The following is a 23,541-nucleotide window of genomic DNA, read 5'->3' as shown; positions in this document are numbered from 1 at the left end:
CAGGACAAGTTGTGTCATCTGGGGAATGCGTTCATGCACTGCAGAAGTGAAGCAGCCACATGGAATCTGCTGGGGGAGCCAGAGTTTGAGGAATTCAGGGAGGAAGTGATCGCCACAGTGGCCCAAATGACACAAAGTATACAATATACAGAGACGGAAGGGCAAGTGCAGAGTAAATTGCCTTCCCGGACAGAGCCAGAGGAAGTGGCATTGGATCGGGGGCCCCTGGATACCCCAGCATGGCGAGACCAGTGTTACAGGGTGGATGCGGAAAGGCACCACCTGCAACAGCTTCTCCCATACCCAAGGGAAGAAGTTGCCCAGTGGTCTATACAGAAGGAAGCACACGAAGTGAAGACAGCAGTGAGCACAATCCAGGCACCCCAGGAGGAACTCCACTACAACTTCCCTGTTGCTGAGACGGAAGATAAGGACTTAGTGAGAGAGGGTCAAGAACTGTCTGCCCAGTATGTTACACTGGAAAAGGATGAGCTTGACCAGGTTGATGCAAGGAAGCACTGTCTGCAACCCGTTCTCTTGTCCCTGGGGGAATGTCACAGTGAAACACTCAGTGACCGGCCTGAGCTGTGTTACAAGTGGCCATTTGCAGGCTTGGAGGATATAGAAACCATCCCAGAGTGCCAGCGAGACATTGAGGAAGAAGTTGCCACTATCACCCGACCACCACTTCAGCAACAGAGCCTCCAAGGGAATCCTTCAGGTGAGCACCAACCAGTCCTGGCTACTGAGCCATTTACAGTGTTGTGTTTGGGGGAGGCTACTGAAAATGAGAAGGAAGTGGGGTCTGTCATTCAAACACCCCAGGAGAAGATGCACTATACCTTCCCATTGGCAGAGGTGGAAGAGGAGATCTCTGCGAGGGCAGCAGTAGGTGGCAATGTCCCAACTATAAGCATGGCTAGTGCAGACAGGGTCTCACTTCAGGCTGATCAGCATATTCGGCTGAGGGAGGCCTATTGTGAAGCTATGTTCATGGCTGCCCCAGTTATTTTATCAGAAAAGGATGTTCAGGAAGGGCCCAGTGTATCTCCAGCAATTGCATCTCTCCCAGAAGATTCTGGAGGTCTGTTCTCATTCAGTGAACTTGATGGTAAGGAGCTGCAGTCTGAATGCCAGAATCTTCCCTGTGACTCAGAGAAAATCCAGGGATCAGACCTGGTGAAAATAGCATCAGCTCAGGAACTGGAAGGGAACATGTTGCTCTACTCTAGGGCACCTGAATGTGTTTTGGACTGGCATTGTGTGCAAGGTGAAATGACTGACTCTAACCAGGACAATGGTGGTCAGCCAGTACATGTAGCAGTGAATGGAGAAGGTAATGCCACTGTCCCTGTGAACCTACATCCATGTTCCAGTACAACGATGGTCGAGTTGGTGGATACACACAAGGAAGCTGAGCAGATTGTACTCCAGGCCAAAGCATACAAGACTCAGAGTAGGATCCCACAAGTTACCCAGCTAGCCAGGCTGGAGGAAGCATTTACCCAGGATAGCACAGAAGAAACTTCTGGCATGAAGGAATCCCCATTGTGCCCTGACAATTACCATACCCGTGGTTCATGTTTGGGGGAGGGAAGCAACTGTCCTGATGCACCAGAGGTGATGGAAGTGGGGTTCCCAGGGAATACATGGTTGGGGAGGGAGAGTGAGGGCCCCAGAGATCAGATTTTGTTTATGGAGGAAAATTGTGACTATTTGAAATGTGAGGTTACCCAGTTGGGTGTAGGGGAATTATTAAGTCCCCAGGTGCAGTTATTGGACTTACTGAATTATACTGTTGCACATGCTGTTACCCCAACCCAGCGGCTCTCTACAAAGGGGACTTTGATTAATGTATTTGGATGGGACACCGGGGGGAAATACAAGAACTATGTACTGCTGATCACGTTTCCACCAGACCCTGGTAAGACTGTATTGAGTTATGTACTGTGGGCCACACACCCACCAGACCGGGGAAAGAAATTCCCACACAAGCCTCATGACAATTACCACAGACTTTGGACCTGGGACGCTGGTGGGCTCTGTACAAACTGTAAAGTGCTATTCCCAAAAACCACCAGACCCACATGAGAAACCAGCCAGTCATTGTTATGATGGGGCACAGACTGTCTGATGTAGAAGAGCATTACTGCGCTCAGCAAGCTTAAGCTACTTAGGACACAGGGCGAGAAAGTAGGGGAAGGTAATGTGACGACATGTGATGACACAGCTGGCGCGTCGTGTCGCTCAGTGGTAAAAGACACGTGGTTACTTTCCTAGCCCTGGTCCTACACATGGACTTCACCAATTGCCAATATGTTATTAGTTATATGTTAGGCAATATTGTATTATATTGTATGATATTATTGTTACAAGGGTACAGTTATGTTTTCAATGTATATATATGAATGTAATGGTTATTGTGTTATAGTTTGTAAAATAATGTTTCCCCATGTGACGATCAGATAACCTATGTATTTGCTCTGTCTGGGAAGATACAGCCAGTCTCAGATGTCAGGCCATACACCCCCCTCATTCTTCCCCACACAATGGATTCCAGGCCACACAATCAGATTAAGTAAGGTTACTTTAGTTAACATCTATTGTGGCCTAGGGGACATGCCTGGGCATGTGAAAATAGGGTTGCTCTGAAACTGTCTGGGGGTGTCGCCTTATTGTAGGAAAGACAAAGGTTTGATAATAGCAAAGAGGGGACGTGAGACGGAAGTGGAGAGAGTGGCAGGAGACTGACTAAGAAGTAATGTTCTGTCAGGAGCTCCAGGAGGGATTGTCGTGTAGAATTGGATCACAGAAGTGTGCTGAGCTGTGTTATAACCTATTCTGTTAATAAACCACTGTTGGTTTTTCATCTACCACCGTGACTGAGTGATTTGGAACCCAATATCCTCACACTACCCTTAACGTTAAAGGGCTGAATATACCTGAGAAAAGGTCTAAACTTCTTAAATGGCTTAGAGATGAGAAAGCTGACGTTGCTTTTATTCAGGAAACACATTTCAAGATGGGACACGTACCGTCCCTAAAATGTCACTATTATCCTCATGTTTTCCTGTCTAATAACTCTGCTGGTAAGACATTGGGAGTGGCTATATTATTGGCTCGCCACCTGCCTGTTCTTAACGTTGCCTCCCATAGAATAGCTGAGGGTAGGGGGTTGCTGGTGAAATGCGACATACATGGTCAACGTTTTTCTTTCTTGAACATATACGCTCCTAACGCTAAACAACCTTCCTTTATATCCTCAGTTCTAGATAATGTGGAACCTCTTTTGGAGGGGGTTGTGGTGATGGGAGGTGATCTTAACTGGACCCTAGATCCCCACCAGGACAATTCTAAAACGATATCCTGCAGGCCAGAGAGCGAGCATAGGGGAATGAGACGCGCCCTGCTCGACCACCAGCTGATTGACACTTGGAGACTGACGCATCCTACTGAGTTAGATTACTCTTTTTTCTCACACCCACATCAGACATATTCCAGAATTGATTACTTGTTCCTGAGCCACCGGCACTTACACCTCCTTTCCGATGCCTCTATAGGACAGATTGTGTGGTCAGATCATGCCCCTGTTAACCTCACTTTACGCCTTCCTCCCAGTACACATCGCCAATGGTCCTGGCGTTTTAACGACACTTTTCTGCAGGACACAGACTGTAGGTCTCGAATCGACAACGCTTTAGACTCTTACATTTGTACCAATGACTTAGAGGATATTTCCAAAGTCTCAGTCTGGGAAGCTCACAAATGTGTCATTAGGGGGGTCTGTGTTCAGATAGGATCCTTCCGCAAAAAGCAGAAAGAGAAACTTCGGGGTGATTTATTGTCTAAAATACAATCTCTCGAGCTTCTACATAAAAAATCCCAAACCCCACAACATTATGCCGATCTCGAAGCCACTAGGGCTGATCTGAATAAGTTACTCTCTGATAGAGTCAAGTTCTCTTATCGGAAGTGCCGTAGCAGATACTATCAATGGGGCAACAAACCTGGGAAATTATTAGCCGAAGCACTCAGAGAGCAACGTGCTCTTACTTTTATTCACACAATTAAAAATAGCCACGGCCAATCCCAACACCAGACACCCCACATCGCTAGGGCCTTTAGGACATATTATTCCACTCTGTATAACCTCTATGGTCCGACCGGAAGAACTGACAAGTTGTCCCACCAAACAGCCATAGCTGACTATTTACGGGCCTTAGACTTCCCCACGCTATCCACAAAAGAAGTAGAAGATCTGGACGCCCCGTTTTCCATTGAGGAGGTTACGAAAGCGATTGAATCCTCTCCCAACGGCAAGAGTCCCGGCCCTGATGGATATACCATTGCCTATTACAAAGCTTTTAAAGATAAACTAGTCCCTATACTCACAAGAGCCTTTAATACCATATCGGAACAATCACCTTTCTCCCCACAATCTCTAGAAGCCCATATTACAGTTCTACCCAAGGAGGGTAAAGACCCCAGCCTTTGCTCCAGTTACCGGCCAATCTCACTATTAAATATAGACATAAAACTTTTTGCCAAACTGATTGCGAACCGCCTTAAAATAAGAATTTACTTACCGATAATTCTATTTCTCGGAGTCCGTAGTGGATGCTGGGGTTCCTGAAAGGACCATGGGGAATAGCGGCTCCGCAGGAGACAGGGCACAAAAAGTAAAGCTTTACGATCAGGTGGTGTGTACTGGCTCCTCCCCCTATGACCCTCCTCCAAGCCTCAGTTATGTACTGTGCCCGGACGAGCGTACACAATAAGGAAGGATTTATGAATCCCGGGTAAGACTCATACCAGCCACACCAATCACACCGTACAACCTGTGATCTAAACCCAGTTAACAGTATGATAACAGCGGAGCCTCTGAAAAGATGGCTCACAACAATAATAACCCGATTTTTGTAACTATGTACAAGTAATGCAGATAATCCGCACTTGGGATGGGCGCCCAGCATCCACTACGGACTCCGAGAAATAGAATTATCGGTAAGTAAATTCTTATTTTCTCTATCGTCCTAGTGGATGCTGGGGTTCCTGAAAGGACCATGGGGATTATACCAAAGCTCCCAAACGGGCGGGAGAGTGCGGATGACTCTGTAGCACCGAATGAGAGAACTCCAGGTCCTCCTTAGCCAGGGTATCAAATTTGTAGAATTTTACAAACGTGTTCTCCCCCGACCACGTAGCCGCTCGGCAGAGTTGTAATGCCGAGACCCCTCGGGCAGCCGCCCAAGAAGAACCCACCTTCCTTGTGGAGTGGGCTTTTACCGATTTTGGCTGTGGCAGGCCTGCCACAGAATGTGCAAGCTGAATCGTACTACAAATCCAGCGAGCAATAGTCTGCTTAGACGCAGGAGCGCCCAACTTGTTGGGAGCATATAGTATAAACAGCGAGTCAGATTTCCTGACTCCAGCTGTCCTTGAAATGTATATTTTTAAAGCTCTGACAACGTCCAACAACTTGGAGTCCTCCAAGTCGCTTGTAGCCGCAGGCACTACAATAGGTTGGTTCAGATGAAATGCTGACACCACCTTAGGGAGAAAATGCGGACGAGTCCGCAGTTCTGCCCTGTCCGAATGGAAAATCAGATATGGGCTTTTGTAAGATAAAGCTGCCAGTTCTGACACTCTCCTGGCCGAAGCCAGGGCTAGTAGCATGGTCACTTTCCATGTGAGATATTTCAAATCCACAGTTTTTAGTGGTTCAAACCAATGAGATTTGAGAAAGTCCAAAACCACATTGAGATCCCACGGTGCCACTGGAGGCACCACAGGGGGCTGTATATGCAGTACTCCCTTAACAAAAGTCTGGACTTCAGGAACTGAAGCCAATTCTTTTTGGAAGAAAATCGACAGGGCCGAAATTTGAACCTTAATAGATCCCAATTTGAGACCCATAGACAATCCTGATTGCAGGAAATGTAGGAATCGACCCAGTTGAAATTCCTCCGTCGGAGCACTCCGATCCTCGCACCACGCAACATATTTTCGCCAAATGCGGTGATAATGTTGCGCGGTTACTTCCTTCCTTGCTTTAATCAAAGTAGGAATGACTTCTTCCGGCATGCCTTTTTCCTTTAGGATCCGGCGTTCAACCGCCATGCCGTCAAACGCAGCCGCGGTAAGTCTTGAAACAGACAGGGACCCTGCTGAAGCAAGTCCCTTCTCAGAGGTAGAGGCCACGGATCTTCCGTGATCATCTCTTGAAGTTCCGGGTACCAAGTCCTTCTTGGCCAATCCGGAACCACTAGTATCGTTCTTACGCCTCTTTGCCGTATGATTCTCAATACTTTTGGTATGAGAGGCAGAGGAGGAAACACATACACCGACTGGTACACCCAAGGCGTTACCAGCGCGTCCACAGCTATTGCCTGCGGATCTCTTGACCTGGCGCAATACCTGTCCAGTTTTTTGTTGAGGCGAGACGCCATCATGTCCACCATTGGTCTTTCCCAACGGGTTACCAGCATGTGGAAAACTTCTGGATGAAGTCCCCACTCTCCCGGGTGAAGGTCGTGTCTGCTGAGGAAGTCTGCTTCCCAGTTGTCCACTCCCGGGATGAACACTGCTGACAGTGCTATCACATGATTCTCTGCCCAGCGAAGAATCCTTGCAGCTTCTGCCATTGCACTCCTGCTTCTTGTGCCGCCCTGTCTGTTCACATGGGCGACTGCCGTGATGTTGTCCGACTGGATCAACACCGGTTTTCCTTGAAGCAGAGGTTCTGCCTGGCTTAGAGCATTGTAGATTGCTCTTAGTTCCAGAATGTTTATGTGAAGAGACGTTTCCAGGCTCGACCACACGCCCTGGAAGTTTCTTCCTTGTGTGACTGCTCCCCAGCCTCTCAGGCTGGCGTCCGTGGTCACCAGGATCCAATCCTGTATGCCGAATCTGCGGCCCTCCAATAGATGAGCACTCTGCAACCACCACAGAAGAGATACCCTTGTCCTTGGAGACAGGGTTATCCGCTGGTGCATCTGAAGATGCGACCCTGACCATTTGTCCAACAGATCCCTCTGGAAAATTCGTGCATGGAATCTGCCGAATGGAATTGCTTCGTAAGAAGCCACCATTTTTCCCAGGACTCTTGTGCATTGATGTACAGACACCTTTCCTGGTTTTAGGAGGTTCCTGACAAGCTCGGATAACTCCTTGGCTTTTTCCTCCGGGAGAAAAACCTTTTTCTGAACCGTGTCCAGAATCATCCCTAGGAACAGCAGACGTGTTGTCGGAATTAACTGGGATTTTGGAATATTCAGAATCCACCCGTGCTGTTTTAGCACTTCTTGAGACAGTGCTAATCCCATCTCTAGCTGTTCTCTGGACCTTGCCCTTATTAGGAGATCGTCCAAGTATGGGATAATTAATACGCCTTTTCTTCGAAGAAGAATCATCATCTCGGCCATTACCTTGGTAAAGACCCGAGGTGCCGTGGACAATCCGAACGGCAGCGTCTGAAACTGATAGTGACAGTTCTGTACGACGAACCTGAGGTACCCCTGGTGTGAGGGGTAAATTGGAACGTGGAGATACGCATCCTTGATGTCCAAGGATACCATAAAGTCCCCTTCTTCCAGGTTCGCTATCACTGCTCTGAGTGACTCCATCTTGAACTTGAACTTCTTTATGTACAGGTTCAAGGATTTCAGATTTAGAATAGGTCTTACCGAGCCATCCGGCTTCGGTACCACAAATAGAGTGGAATAATACCCCTTTCCTTGTTGTAAAAGGGGTACCTTGACTATCACCTGCTGAGAGTACAGCTTGTGAATGGCTTCCAAGACCGTCACCCTGTCGGAGGGGGACGTTGGTAAAGCAGACTTCAGGAAACGGCGAGGTGGATCCGTCTCTAGTTCCAACCTGTACCCCTGAGATATTATCTGCAGGATCCAGGGATCTACCTGCGAGTGAGCCCACTGCGCGCTGAAATTCTTGAGACGACCGCCCCCGAGTCCGCTTGAGAAGCACCAGCGTCATGCTGAGGCTTTTGTAGAAGCGGGGGAGGGCTTCTGTTCCTGGGAAGGAGCTGCCTGTTGCTGTCTCTTCCCCCTTCCTCTGCCTCGTGGCAGATATGAATATCCCTTTGCTCTCTTGTTTTTAAAGGAACGAAAGGGCTGCGGTTGAAAAGTCGGTGTCTTTTTCTGTTGGGGAGTGACTTGAGGTAAAAAGGTGGATTTCCCGGCTGTAGCCGTGGCCACCAAATCCGATAGACCGACACCAAATAACTCCTCCCCTTTATACGGCAAAACTTCCATATGCCGTTTTGAGTCCGCATCGCCTGACCACTGTCGCGTCCATAAACTTCTTCTGGCCGAAATGGACATAGCACTTACCCGTGATGCCAGTGTGCAGATATCCCTCTGTGCATCACGCATATAAAGAAACGCATCCTTTATTTGCTCTAAAGACAGTAAAACATTGTCCCTATCCAGGGTATCAATATTTTCAATCAGGGACTCTGACCAAACTACCCCAGCACTGCACATCCAGGCTGACGCTATAGCTGGTCGTAGTATAACACCTGCATGTGTGTATATACTTTTTTGGATATTTTCCATCCTCCTATCTGCTGGATCTTTAAGTGCGGCCGTCTCAGGAGAGGGTAACGCCACTTGTTTAGATAAGCGTGTTAGCGCCTTGTCCACCCTAGGAGGTGTTTCCCAGCGCGCCCTAACCTCTGGCGGGAAAGGGTATAAAGCCAATAACTTCTTTGAAATTAGCATTTTTTTATCGGGGGCAACCCACGCTTCATCACACACCTCATTTAATTCTTCTGATTCGGGAAAAACTATAGGTAGTTTTTTCACACCCCACATGATACCCTGTTTTGTGGTACCTGTAGTATCAGCAATATGTAACGCCTCCTTCATTGCCAAAATCATATAACGTGTGGCCCTACTGGAAAATACGGTTGATTCGTCACCGTCGCCACTGGAATCAGTGCCTGTGTCTGGGTCTGTGTCGACCGACTGAGGCAAAGGGCGTTTTACAGCCCCTGACGGTGTTTGAGGCGCCTGGACAGGCACTAATTGATTGTCCGGCCGTCTCATGTCGTCAAACGACTGCTTTAGCGTGTTGACACTATCCCGTAATTCCATAAATAAAGGCATCCATTCTGGTGTCGACCCCCTAGGAGGTGACATCCCCATATTTGGCAATTGCTCCGCCTCCACACCAATATCGTCCTCATACATGTCGACACACACGTACCGACACACAGCAGACACACAGGGAATGCTCTTAACGAAGACAGGACCCCACTAGCCCTTTGGGGAGACAGAGGGAGAGTTTGCCAGCACACACCAAAAGCGCTATATATGACAGGGATAGCCTTATAATAAGTGCTCCCTGTATAGCTGCTTTAATAATATAGTTTTGCCACAATTTTGCCCCCCCTCTCTTGTTTTACCCTGTTTCTGTAGTGCAGTGCAGGGGAGAGCCTGGGAGCCTTCCTGACCAGCGGAGCTGTGTGAGGAAAATGGCGCTGTGTGCTGAGGAGATAGGCCCCGCCCCTTTTTCGGCGGGCTCGTCTCCCGCTCTTTAGTGGATTCTGGCAGGGGTTAAATATCTCCATATAGCCCCCGGAGGCTATATGTGAGGTATTTTTTAGCCAAATAGGTTTTCATTTGCCTCCCAGGGCGCCCCCCTCCCAGCGCCCTGCACCCTCAGTGACTGCCGTGTGAAGTGTGCTGAGAGGAAAATGGCGCACAGCTGCAGTGCTGTGCGCTACCTTAAGAAGACTGAGGAGTCTTCTGCCGCCGATTCTGGACCTCTTCTCGTTTCAGCATCTGCAAGGGGGCCGGCGGCGAGGCTCCGGTGACCATCCAGGCTGTACCTGTGATCGTCCCTCTGGAGCTAATGTCCAGTAGCCAAGAAGCCAATCCATCCTGCACGCAGGTGAGTTCACTTCTTCTCCCCTAAGTCCCTCGTTGCAGTGATCCTGTTGCCAGCAGGACTCACTGTAAAATAAAAAACCTAAGCTAAACTTTTCTAAGCAGCTCTTTAGGAGAGCCACCTAGATTGCACCCTTCTCGGCCGGGCACAAAAATCTAACTGAGGCTTGGAGGAGGGTCATAGGGGGAGGAGCCAGTACACACCACCTGATCGTAAAGCTTTACTTTTTGTGCCCTGTCTCCTGCGGAGCCGCTATTCCCCATGGTCCTTTCAGGAACCCCAGCATCCACTAGGACGATAGAGAAACTATTATTACCTGGTCTGATACATGAAGATCAAGCTGGATTTGTCTTAGGCCGAGAAGCCAGGAATAATACCTCTAAAGTGCTTAACATGATTCACTATGCCGGCCAGCTTTTATCCCCTTCAATCATACTGTCGACCGATGCTGAAAAAGCATTTGATAGAGTGGACTGGGACTTTCTGGCTGGTATACTGAAGCATCTGGGACTCGGTAATGCCTGTCTTCACAGAATCCTATCCCTTTATACCTCCCCGTCCGCCAAAATTAGGATTAATGGCTCCCTTTCTGATTATTTGCCAATTTCCAATGGCACGCGACAGGGCTGTCCATTATCCCCATTGCTCTTTGTCCTTTGCATGGAAACATTAGCCCGAAGCATTAGGGCTAATCCGAGCATTTCGGGTTTGTTGGTAAAAGGGACTGAATACAAACTGGCTTTATATGCCGACGACTTACTTGCTATAATCACAAAACCGGTCACCTCTTTGCCAAACTTGATGGTAGAATTTGAGAAGTTTGGAGCCCTCTCTAACTTCAAAATAAACTATTCCAAATCTATTGCCATGAATTTAACTACTCCTCCTTATATAGTAGAGGGCCTGAAACATGCCTTCCCTTTTACCTGGCACGATCACAAATTAAAATATTTAGGGGTGTTACTGACTAACGATTTATCCAAACTATTCTCCCTAAATTTTAACCCCTTATTGGCTAGGCTTCGCCTAGACTTCCAGAAATGGAAGAAACTAAGACTGTCCTGGTTCGGCAGGATTAATGTTGTCAAAATGAACGCCCTCCCTAGGATACTATTCTTTCTCCAGACCCTTCCGATACACATCCCCCTGCTTTGGCTCCGAGACGTCCAGAATCTTGTTCGTGCGTTTGTATGGGGTTGTAAGACACCCAGGTTTAAACACGACATTTTATTTAGGAGAAAACATCAAGGGGGGCAACAACTCCCGCATATTCCTAACTACTACCACGCAGTGCACTTGAATAGGATTCTAGAATGGACGCGTGCTAAAGACCGCAAACAATGGGTCCTACTAGAGGAGGGTTGTCTCCCATATTATATTGAAATTGCACCTTGGCTTCCTTCCCTTCCGAAGGTCTCACACCCCACGGTCTCTCCCACACTCAAATTATGGGCCAGGTTGAGAACCCAGGGCCATATATCCTCTAAATGGTCCCCCCTAACCTCCCTTCTCCATAACTCCGAATTTGCTCCAGGTCTTCACGGGACAGCCTTCGCTCCATGGGCGGAAGCCAGGATTTTTAGAGTCGGTCAGCTGGTGAGCTCGGGTAGGGTGCGCTCTTTTTCAGATGTTCAGTCTTCTTGGAACCTGCATAGTGCTGAGTTTTGGAGGTTCCTGCAGGTTCATCATTTCATATCATCTTCTAGGTACCTCTCTGACATAACTAGGGATCTCACCGGGTTTGAAAGACTATGCACCTCTCCCAGTTCTCCCACACATACTATCTCACAAATCTACACGCTGATCATGGAAAACTTTTTTCCGCAACCTCCTACCTTTCTGGCTTCCTGGGAGAGGGAACTATCAGGGCTACATATGCAGATTAACTGGGATTCCGTATTTACAAACGCTCAGGCGAGTTCTTTATGCTTATCGACATTGGAGACCCTCTATAAACTTATATATAGGTGGTATAGGACCCCTCTTGTTCTCAATAAAATGTTTCCCTCTCTCTCGAATCTGTGCTGGAGATGTAAAAACGCCCCAGGGAGTTTTATACATATTTGGTGGGAATGCCCTCTTATAACTCCATTCTGGACAGAGGTTTTTAAATGCACCGAACAGATAGTGGGAGATGAGATCCCGAAAGACCCAGGTTTTTGGCTTCTCAATCACACCCCTACAGGAACACACTCGTACAAACATTCCCTGCTGAGACATCTTAGCAACGCAGCAAAAGTGGTTGTTCCAATCCTTTGGAGATCCACTTCTCCACCCTCGATTAAATTATGGCTCACAAAGGTCGATTACTTTTTAGATATGGAAGACCTGGTCTCCTTCTCATCCGGGAAAACCGTTAATTTTATAGCTATTTGGTTCCCCTGGTACGACTTTAAAGACACACCTTTGTATCGGTCCTACATGGCGACATAACCCCCTTCGTATTCGTATTCATATTCACATTCATAGCCATATTCATATTCCGACAACGATGACTCTCTAATGTGTCTCAGTCCCTTATGGGGTAGAGACCCCCCCCTCCGTCCCCCAAACAACCTTTCCCTACGCGCAGACTCTCACATCTGACTCTACCGTCTTAATTTTCCCTCTCTTCTCCTTTTTCTTTCTTTTCTTCTCTCTCTTTCTCCTCTTTTCCATTTTCCTATGCTGTTTTGTTAAAATGTTCCTCCTTTATAAGTTCTGATGTTGTAAGCGAAGCAGACAAATTATTTTTCTACTTTGGACGCCCTATGTATAGTGTACTGACATACATGATATGTGATGTTTTTGTCCATCCCCCTTTTTTGGAAAAGTATTGCTGTAATGTTTTGTCTGCTGATTTAATCAATAAAAAACAGTTTACACAAAAAAAGAGCCACGCCATCAAAGCCAGTCGGGCCAGATCCTGGTAGACACAAGGGCCCTGAACGAGGAGGTCTGGGCGTTGCGGAAGTAGAAGAGGACGTTCTATCGAGAGACCCTGTAGGTCTGAGAACCAATGCCGTCTGGGCCATGCTGGAGCAATTAGAAGTAGTATTCCTCCTTCTTGCTTGAACTTCCGTATTACCCTGAGCAGGAGTGACACCGGAGAGAACACGTACGGCAGCCGAAAATTCCATGGAATTGCCAGCGCATCCACGAACGCTGCTTGAGGATCCCTTGTCCTTGCTCCGAAGACCCAAACCTTGTCATTGTGTCAAGACGCCATCATGTCCACGTCTGGTAGGCCCCACTTGTCCACTAGAAGTTGAAAGACTTCTGGATGAAGGCTCCACTGTCCGGCGTGTACGTCCTGACGACTGAGGAAGTCCGCTTCCCAGTTGAGGATCCCCGGAATGAACACTGCCGATATGGCTGGTAGATGGCGTTCCGTCCAAAGAAGAATCTTTGACACTTCCATCATTGCCATGCGGCTTCGAGTGCCGGCTTGATGATTTATGTACGCCACCGTGGTGGCGTTGATCCGACTGCACTTGAACAGGCCTGTTCAGTACCAGAGGCAGGGCCAGTTTCAAAGCATTGAACACTGCCCGCAATTCCAGAATGTTTATCGGAAGGAGAGATTCCTCCCTGGTCCACCAACCCTGAAGAGAGTGTTGCTCCAACACCGCGCCCCAACCCCGCAGACTGGCATCCGTCGTTAGAAGGACCCAGTTGGAGATCCAGAAGGGTCGACCCCTGCTCAATTGCTGGTCCTGTAACTATCAGGTCAGTGACAGGCGAACCTCCGGACTCAAGGAGATCATGCGAGTCCTGATCCGGTGAGGCAGGCCGTCCCATTTGGAAAGTATTAACCTCTGGAGAGGGCGGGAATGAAATTGAGCGTACTCCACCATGTCGAAAGCAGACACCATGAGGCCTAGTACTTGCATCGCCAAAATGTATCGTCACATGTGGGTGGGATAGGAAGCATCTTATCTTGTCCTGAAGTTTCAGGACCTTCTCCGGAGACAAAAACAACCGCTGGTTGAGTGTTTCCAGTAATGCCCCCAGGTGCACCATGCTCTGAGCATGGACCAGGGAGGATTTCTTCCAGTTGATGAGCCACCCGTGGGCTTGCAGGAATTGGACCGTCAGTTCCAGATGATGAAGGAGAACCTCTGGGGGGTTTGCCAGGATCAACAAGTCATCCAGATACGGCAGGATCCTGATACCCTGACAGCGGAGCAGAGCCGTCATGACCGCCATGACATTGGTGAAGACTCGCGGAGCCGTGGTCAGACCAAACGGTAGGGCCTGGAATTTAAAATGTAGGTTGCCAATATCAAACCGCAGGTATTGCTGATGCGACACTGCAATAGGAATATGCAGGTGTGGCCGGAGAGACTAGCCAGCCACACGTGTAATGGCGTCTGCGGCACTGAAGGGGTTAACCCTCGTGCCCAGCGCCATGTTGCGGACTGTTTAAAAGTTTGTTGAATGATGTGTTTTAACATGTCATATGTAGTGCTCTGTGCACCATTGCAGGAAGACATGTTTAAATGTATTTTATATTCAAGACAGGCTTGGTGTATATTTAAAGGAAAAATGCAGTTACTATAGCTGTCTGAATACGCATCTCTTATCCTCTGGAAATAGGAAGTGGCATGCTAATGGCCCTGTTCTATCAGAGAGGTGTGAAGGACAATACCTTTTGATGTGTGAGTTCCTTAGAGAGAGATACTAATCACTGGGTCTATGGGCTTGGAATCTGTTTCATGTAGGCGATTTGATATACGATCCCTGAATGGCAGATAAAGGAAGGAAGACCGTTTGTTTGTATTGTAGCTATTCCTGTTGTAATCTTAAACACTGGGATTGCCTGGAGATGTGAATGACCAGAAACATCTGTATTTTGAAGATATGTGATAAATTTATCAATAGTGAATGTTAATCTGATACCAAACGTTGTCTGTGTGACAGGAAGGAGGATATTGTTTTATTGCACTTATATCCTTGTAAAATGTAATTTATTGGTATTTTGTAAAATAACCTGATTGGTTGGAGAAGACAGGGAGGGCTTACCCCCCTGTGGTACTGTGTGGAAAACTGACATAAAAAGGAGACCTGCGTGCCTCCAGAGTGGTAGTATTATTCCATCTTATTCTGCTGAAAACATCTGATTGTATGCTGTTACCCCTAGCAATAGGGAGGAGCCTTTTTAAAGGTTATTTGAGCAATAAACATCTTTGCCTCAAGAAGACTGCTTCATCTTGTGACCAACAGGGTTAGGCCAAACCTAGCCCCGTCCTCCGGCTGTCCAGGGAAGCACCTAGCGTCTCCAAGCTCCGCCTTCCGCCAGCTACCGGTAGAGGCCTAGCAAGTGGCTAGTGGGGATTCGTCAGCACCACACAGCTGTGGTAAGGCAGTGCGTCGGCACATACAGAGCAGAACCGTGGTTCCAAACGCCACGGCAGGTTAGGAGTTTGGTGGTGGCAGCGAGAACCCGCCCACAACGCAGTGGGTGGAGTCAGTAACAGGCGGTTACTGACGGTAAGCGGGAATCCCCTATGTGGTCAGGCCTCGTGTGGCTTGACCTTCCAATCTGTGCGCAGTCAACGGGACGCGAAAGCGGCGAGTGCTTTCGTACGGTACCGTCCTGTCACAGCAGGTAAGCCTCCTGTATGTTCAGGGAGACCATATAGTCCTTGGGCTCCAAAGCCAGAACAATACAGCGAAGAGTTTCCATATGGAATTTGGAAACTTTCACAAATTTGCTCAAAGACTTGAGGTTGAGAATGGTCCGGGAAGACCCATTCGGTTTTGGAACTAGGAACAACGTTGTATAGTACCTCCTACCTGTCAGAGGCACCGGCACTATCACTCCTGTGTCCAGGAGGGAATGTACCACCAAATGTAGAGTTTTTGCTTTTTACCGAATCCGAAGGGATGTTTGTTGAGCAAAACTGGTGAGGGGGACATTTCTTGAGAGAGATGGCGTACCCGTGAGCGACCACTTTCCTTACCCAGGCATCCAAAACTGTCTGTAACCATACCTGGGCGAACCGCAGAAGTCGGCCTCCCACCCTAGGATCCCCCAGGGGGAGGCCCGCACCATCATGCAGCAGGCATGTCTGTTTTGGAAGTAGGCTGACGGGCAGCCCAGGAACGTTAAGGTTTGGGCTTAGTGGATTTGGAAGTGTGAGCCTGTTTCGGGTACGCCTGACCCTTTGCTTTACTTGGAGGTCATAAGGAACGAGAGGAAGTACTCAGCCTTCGGAGCCAAAGAAGTAGTACTAGGCAGACAGTCTTAGCGGATGCTAAGTCAGCAACGATTTTGTTGAGATCTTCCCCAAACTACAGGATTCCACAGGAGAACAATGGGATATGATAGAGCGACAGCGGATTGGCACCATACGATCACAAGCTTTCAGTCCTCCCAGAATGCAACAAACTCGTCCATATATCCCCGCTCACTGGCCCTCATTTCGAGTTGTTCGCTCGCTAGCTGCTTTTAGCAGCATTGCACCCGCTAGGCCGCCGCCCTCTGGGAGTGTATCTTAGCTTAGCAGAAGTGCGAACGAAAGATTAGCAGAACTGCTACTAAATAATTTGCTGCAGTTTCTGAGTACCTCCAGACCGACTCCTAGATTGCAATCACCTCAGTCCGTTTAGTTCCTGGTTTGACGCCACAAACACGCCCTGCGTTCGGCCAGCCACTCCCCCGTTTCTCCAGCCACTCCTGCGTTTTTACCTGGCACGCCTGCGTTTTTTAGCACACTCCCGGAAAACGCTCAGTTGCCGCCCAGAAACACCCACTTCCTGTCAATCACACTACGATCACTCGAGCGTTGAAAAACGGTCGCTCGAGCTTGTGTAAATCTACTAAGTTTTGTGTGAAAGTATTTAGCGCATGCGCGATGCGTACCATGCGCATTTTTGCCGTTTTTTTACCTAATCGCTCCATTGCGAAAATCGGCAACGAGCGAACAACTCAGAATGACACCCACTGGCTCAGGCAAATCAGTGGTATTCCAAAGCATTTGGGCAGGAGCATTATGTAGAACCCTATTCAGGCGAGAAGAACACACATGCACACCCTTCCATGCAAGAGAGAAGAGTTTAGAGAGTATAAAGATTCTCAAATCAGGTGCGTCAGGGTGGGATCCCTGTGGAAACCTGTGGACATAGGAGAAATACCGTTATCAATGGTAAGTTCTTACCATAACGTATATTTCTCCGGCAGGGTCCACAGGTTATCCACAGGATAACAATAGGATTTCCCAAAGCAATTTTTAGTGGTGGGGACCCTCCTGATTGGACAGGAGAGCCTTACACCCGAATTCAGCATCATGAGAGGCAAAAGTATCCAAGGCATAATGTCTAATGAAAGTGTTGATGGAAGACCATGTGGCTGCCTTACAAATCTGTTCTGCTGATGCACCATGTTGTGCTGCCCATGAAGGACCTACCTTATGAGTAGAGACATTAGCCAGAAAAGGGAGATCAGCTCGAGAATATGCTTCTGAAATCGTCATTCGAAGCCATCTTGCTAGCGTCTGTTCAGTAGCAGGCTATCCCCTCTTGTGAAATCCGTAGAGAATGAAGAGAGAATCTGTCTTTCTGATGGCACTGGTACGATCCACGTAGATTCTTAATGTATGGACTACGTCCAGCGGCGCTTCTCCCACAGAAAGTACAGATACTTGAAAAGTCGGGACTACAATTTCTTCATTAAGGTGAAACTTAGAGACCACCTTAGGAAGATAGCCAGACCTAGTTCTGAGAACTGCTTTATCTGGATAAAAAAAAAAATCAGAAAAAGGAGACTTACATGACAGCGCTCCTAAATCGGATACTCTTCTAGCTGATGTCATAGTCAGCAGAAAGAGCACTATAGCTGTCAACCATTTAAGATCCACTTTATTAAGTGGTTCAAATGGAGCACCCTGAAGGGCTTTGAGGACCAGACTTAAATCGCAAGGTACTGCAGGAGGAACAAAAGGTGGTTGAATGTGCAGCATTCCCTGGAAAAAAGTACGCACATCGTGTAAAGTGGCAATTTTGTTTGGGAACTATACAGTCAATGCTGAAACTTGAACTCTCAAGGAAGCCACCTTCAAACCCTTATCCATTCCTGCCTGAAGGAAATCTAAGATTCTGGATACTCTGAAAGATTTTGGATCCATACTTCTTTCACTGCACAAATGAATATAGGCTTGCCATATTCGGTGATAATTGCGAGCTGAGGAGGGTTTCCTTGCTCTGAGCATAGTTTTAATCACTTGTTGTGAGAAACCTCTTGACTTCAAGATAGAGGTTTCAACAGCCACGCCGTCAAAGACAGTCGGTCCAGATGCCTGTGATAACAAGGACCCTGCATCAGTAGATCTGGACGTTGAGGGAGCAGAATTGGAGCCTCCATTAACATCCTTTGTAGAGCTATGTACCAATGTCTTCTGGGCCAAGCTGGAGCTATGAGAATCACGGCACCCTTTGTTTGCTTTATTTTCCTCACCACTCTGGGTAGCAGGGAGATTGGAGGAAACAGATATGCCAGATGTAACTCCCATTTCACTGAGAGTGCGTCCACAAGGATCGCTCCGGGGTCCTCTGTTCTTGACCCATATGCTGGAACTTTGTTGTTCAGACGGGATGCCATGATACCTACCTCTGGTAACCCCCACTTGTCTACTAGAGTCTGAAAGACTTCCGGGTGTAAAGCCCATTCGCTTGCTTGAATGGTGTGTCGACTGAGAAAGTCCGCTTCCCAGTTTAGGACTCCTGGAACGAACACTCTTGACAATGCTGGAAGATGGAGTTCTGCCCACTTTAGTATGTGACTTACCTCCTTCATTGCTTTCTGGCTGCGAGTTCCTCCCTGATAGTTGAGGTACGCTACTGCCGTTGCATTGTCCAAACGGATCTGGACTGGTTTTCCTTGCGGAATGTCCTTTGCCTGAATCAGTGCCATGTATATGGCCCGAATTTCTAACAGGTTTATTGGCAGGCAACTTTCTTCTGTGGTCCATTTTCCCTGGAACCATAATTTTTCGGACACTGCTCCCCAGCCCTGAAGACTGGCATCCGTTGTTAGGATCTCCCAATCTGATATCCAAAAGGGTCTCCCCTTGTCTAGATGGGATGTATGTAGCCACCAGGCTAATGACCTTTTTACCTTTACTGAAAGTACCATCATTTGTTTCTTTATTGTCTGATGTATTCCATTCCATCTGGTCAGAATCCGATGCTGTAGAGGTCTTGAGTGGAATTGTGCATATTCCACCATGTCGAATGTTGACACCATCAATCCCATCACTCGCATTGCTGCGTGAATTGATATTGTCTGACTGTGTAACAATTCCTGAGTCATTAACTGCACCTTGGATATCTTTTCCCGAGGTAAGAACATTTCCTGCAGACTTGAATCCAATACAGCCTCCAAGTGAATCATCCTGTCACAACTGAGGGCTGGTGTCGGTAGCTGGAAGCCTCAGTTGTAGGGGCTGACGGGTACGTGAATTTAGGAGGTAAGAGAGGACTCCTAGACATGTGCTGAGACAGTAGTACCAGATGCCCGAAGGCGTGACCACGACAACAGAAGGTGCCTTCTGTTGTCGTGGTCAAAGAATGTGCAACCAAACAATAAATGTCACAAGTGAGTCTCTGAATCACAACTGGTAGAGACCAGTAATCCGGAGTATAGATGGGAGTGCTTTATGACACTTGGGATCACAGGTGGAACGTAAAGTGATGCTGGGGATCGCAGGTAAAGCTTGAGTGATGCTAGGGATCGCAGGTAAATAGTCCAATGTCATGGTGAGTACTGGTAGTAGTGGAGACAGAGGACTGCTAGAGTGGCTGCTGGAAGCCGGAGTCATACACTCTGCTAGCGCTGGGTGCGGGAACAAGGAAGTCAGGTTGCACCAAAGAGCATCAGCACAGGAGAACTGGAGCTGCTCCGCAGAGAGTAACCACCAGGGAGTCAGGCTATACTGCAGGGAGTGTTCACAGGAGAGTCCTTAGAGAAACTGCATACTGGAACGCTGGAGAGACAATGGAAACACTGACCATCTTCTGGGTGCAGAGACAGGATATTTATACCTGCTGCATAGCAGGGATTGGCTGACAATTATGCTCCGGCAGCACTGCGGATAGGTGAAGAGGATATCACGTTGTTCAATCCAAAATGGCTGCGCCCATTAACGGAGATTGAAGGGGAAAGAAGCACTCAGAAACCATGTGTCAAACGGTAATGGCGGCGAAGGCTGCAGCAGCAGAAACTCCATGCGCCCAGACGCGCACAGCGGCCACAGGGATGGCGGTGGCGGCCGCGGCACACAGAGGACTAACATCCAGCGGAAGACCACAGGAGCGGCAGTGACGGCCGCGACGGGGCTGAGAGTGCCACACCACCGTAAGTGTATACACTAAGGAGGCCGCTGAACCAGTGCTGCAGGCAATACCCATGAGATGTAACCTAAAACATAGTTATAGCCCGGCCCTAGCTCGCTGAGCCAACCTCAGGAGACACCTAACAGGCAGGAAACAGCGTCCAGTTACCCGGATCGTGACACATCCATTGTGACGGAATCAGAGACGACTTTGCCCAATTTATAAGCCATCCGTGTTTCTGTAGACAAGTTATTGTCTGTTGGAAATGGCTCAAGAGCAATTCCCGGGATTGTACCAGGATTAAAAGATCGTCGAGGTATGGAAAAATCCTTATCCCCTGTTTGCGGAGATAAACTGCCATAACCACCATGATCTTGGTAAATACTCTGGGGGCTGTGGCTAACCCAAAGGGTAAGGCCTGGAACTGAAAATGTTGCCGGAGGATGGCGAACCTGGGGTAATACTGATGGGACAATGCTATAGGAACATGCAGGTAAGCATCCTGTATATGCAGAGATACCATGTAATCCCCTGGTTCCATGGCCAAAACTATGGAGCGTAATGTCTCCATGTGGAACCTTGGGACCCACATTTATCTGTTTAACGTTTTGAGATTGAGAATTGGCCGGAATGATCCATTTGGTTTCTGAACCAAAAATAGGTTGGAGTAAAAACCCTGTCCCCATTGTGCCGGGGGTACTGGAATAATTACCCCAGACTGAAGCAATTTCTGAACTGCTTCTTGCAATGCTCTGGCCTTCGTCTCTATACGAGATGGGCTGGTGCAAAAAAAACCTTCGAGGAGGCTGCTTCTTGAAAGGGAAAACATAACCCAGAGATACCACTTCTTACACCCAAGCATCTGTTGTCGACTGATGCCATATGTGTGCAAACTGAAGAAGTCGGCCCCCTACCTTGGGGTTCCCCAAATGGAGGCCCGCACCATCAGGCTGATGGCTTATGTTCTGGTTTGGAAGCTGGCCCTCTGGTGGCCCATTGCTTCTTTGCTTTACCAGACTTATAGTACTGGGTCTGCTTAGAATAATTTTTGCCTTTTGTTTTACCTTGCCACCGAAATGGCCAAAACCCCGAACCTCTAGGCCTAGGGTTATAACTGGCAAGAAACCTGACCTTCTTGGACTCTGCTTCTGACTCCAGAATATCTGTCAATTCCTTACCAAAGAGAATATTCCCAACAAAAGGCAAAGCTTCCAGAACCTTCTTGGATTCTGAATCAGCTTTCCATGTATGCAGCCAAATTGCTCTGTGAGCAGATACCGTTAAGGCTGACGCTTTGGAAGCAATCGTACCCATATCCATTGCTGCTTCTTCTAAGAATTACGCAGCCTGTTTTATATGAGCTATATGAGACTCCTGCTCCCTAGTAGGTGCTGAGAGCCCATTTTCCAGTTTGTCAGCCCATTCAACTACCGCTTTTGCCATCCAGGCTGAGGCCATAGCTGGCCTTATGACTGACCCTGACAGAGAGAAAATGTTTTTCAAAAGCCCATCCACTCTTCTGTCTGTGACATAATTTAACGATGTTGATGATAAAGGCAAAATAGATTTTCGCACTAATCGAATGACGTGCGTATCTACCTTAGGAGGCACTTCTCTTTTTAAACAGTCCACAGTTGGAAAAGGCTAATAGGAATCCCATTTTTTTTTAATTCTATATTTCCTATTGGGTGTAGCCCAAGATTCCTCCATAATTTCCGTCAGTTCCTCTGACCCTGGAAACTGAACCCTAACTGTTTTGGGACGTTTAAACACAGGTGCTTTAGTTTTTATTATTAGCTCTGCTGAATCCTCTAGAGACAGAATAGCCTTCATTGCTCGAATTAACTCAGCTATATCCTCTGAGCTGAAACCTTCTACCTGTTGTTCATATGGTGAAGTAGCGTATATGGAGTCATCATCTGTTGTATCATCCTGTGTAGCCTGTGAATTTGATGATCTATTTATCCTTGGTTTATCAGCTTGTTGACTTGTAGAAGCTGTTGGGGCTATACCATAAGATGGGAGCTGCAGAAGCTGTAGGGACCAACCTGTCAGCTATACTGGATAAGGTTTGTGCAAACATAGCCCATGGTGGATCTATTTGTCGTTGAACAGGGATCTGCCTTGCAATCTGCTGAAACGCAAAACAATTTGCACATAACCCACCATGTGCCAGATGCTGAGCTGAGAACCCCACCTTACAGGATAAACATGTTATGAGTGTTGGTGTTACTGTTAATGTAACCACGTCACCTTTGCCGCTCTTAGACATGATAAATAACCAGCTTTTCACAGTATACTACACAATCTGTATCTGTAATCACTTTACTTGTATTAAAGTGATATCAATCTGACGCCAACCCAAGCACCAGCATTGAGGCTCAGAAGAAACACTGACAACATATATAAAGTCAGCAATCACACAAGCAGTCAGTACATATTATATATTAGTCACATGAGCATATTATCAACTACGAACACATTTCAAGTATGTAGGAGAACATTTACTGCATTCTGTTCTAGTTATTTAAGAAACAAAAAATGGAAACCGCACTGGTCTTTTGATGTATATGTGTGATGATAATTATCTGTAAATACTGATAATGGAATTTAGGGTTCAAATCCTTATTTTGGGGAGTAGATACGTAAGGTAACACATTCATTTTTGTATCAAAAGACTACCCATCAGTGGTGCTCCCCCGAGTCAGTTAAACATGATGTAAACTTTGAAAAGAAAAAAAGAAGACTCTTTTTTGGGAAGCACTCTTATACAGATAATATTGTATGACTCTAATGTCAAAAAATAGCTAGCTAAAATACAAAATTTTTATTAGTTCTCATTAAAAATGATTATTGGGGAGTTCAATTTGGCGCCAGTATATGTTTAAATAGTGACATTGCGAAAATATGGGGAATGATGTACAAGATACAAGGTACCAATACCTAATTCTGGCCGGGATGGGTATATCCAGCTGTGGCTCAGTCTGTGATTATAAGTTGCTCATTTGTTGGAAAAATGACCGTCATTTGTAAACTGCTATATATCCCAATTGGGAATTTTGATCCTAGCAGATGATTGAATCATAGGTCATAACCGAGACGTAAGGTGGTGCTCTATTACTAGTGACAAGTGGGCGGCAAATATTTGCAGTACCAGGGTGTTCCTTGGTAGTCTCCTATCCAAGTACTTAACCCGGCCCTCCACTGCTTGGCTTCCAAGATCAGATGAGATTGGGCATCTCCAGCGGGGTATGACCGCAGACCTTATGCTCACCCTTGTCACACTGTGTCCAAAATTGTGCACAGATGAGAGCC

At 47.4% G+C, this 23,541-nt stretch overlaps 1 protein-coding gene and 1 pseudogene across 2 annotated transcripts in view; both read right to left on the bottom strand.

The window, feature by feature from the left end:
• The window catches only part of LOC134983739 (oocyte zinc finger protein XlCOF6-like), a 166,687-nt gene that overhangs the window by 102,097 nt on the left and 41,049 nt on the right, over positions 1 to 23,541 (bottom strand). The window lies entirely within an intron of this gene.
• Positions 23,369 to 23,489, bottom strand: LOC134983744 (5S ribosomal RNA; annotated as a pseudogene).

Source organism: Pseudophryne corroboree (genome assembly GCF_028390025.1).
Source record: "Pseudophryne corroboree isolate aPseCor3 chromosome 3 unlocalized genomic scaffold, aPseCor3.hap2 SUPER_3_unloc_22, whole genome shotgun sequence".
Taxonomy (NCBI): domain Eukaryota; kingdom Metazoa; phylum Chordata; class Amphibia; order Anura; family Myobatrachidae; genus Pseudophryne; species Pseudophryne corroboree.
The sequence above is the reverse complement of the archived record's forward strand: the minus strand, read 5'-3'. Positions and strand labels throughout refer to the sequence as shown.